Source organism: Dicentrarchus labrax, unplaced genomic scaffold (assembly GCF_905237075.1).
Source record: "Dicentrarchus labrax unplaced genomic scaffold, dlabrax2021, whole genome shotgun sequence".
Taxonomy (NCBI): Eukaryota; Metazoa; Chordata; class Actinopteri; family Moronidae; genus Dicentrarchus; species Dicentrarchus labrax.
The window spans coordinates 7,528,709-7,529,325 of record NW_026136701.1 but is presented as its reverse complement, the minus strand read 5'-3'; positions in this window follow the sequence as shown (position 1 = coordinate 7,529,325).

The window sequence follows — 617 nt, the reverse complement described above, 5'->3', positions numbered from 1 at the left end:
TTCCTGTATAATCAGGAAGTACTTTTAACTTAACTACCATTTCTGGTAAAGCAAAGTGAGGTTTACTCTTCTAACCATGCTCATGTCTGCAGTGCTTTGCAGCTTATGACCACAGCAGACTTCACTTCTCACCATCAGCGACTCACACCTACATATATGTAATATTGATTGACGTCACCTTTCTTACTCTTCTGTTAGTTTTGTTGCACCTGTCAGGAGAGGGATATTTTTTACTATCAGAGGCTTGCTCCAACTTTTAAATTGAGGCTTAAAACTTTTCTCTTTACTTTTTAACAATTTATTCCTATCTTGCATTTTATTGTAACCACAATTTATTTTGTATTCTCTTGTTTATTCTCTTTTAAATGTAGCTTATTTTAATTTTATATCTATTAAATTCTATTGGGTATATAATATATGTGTGTATTGTTATAAAACTAAAGCAGTGTAATAGAGACAGTAATGTTCCTGCAATTAATCCTGCATTCATGAAGGCTGTAATGTTTGAATCTGTTGAAACGTAGAGAGGTGTTTATTAAACATTATGATCATTTGGAGGCTGCAGTTTGTGTTGTTGTGTTGAATGTTTAGATATATGTATATGTTGGGCTTTGTGT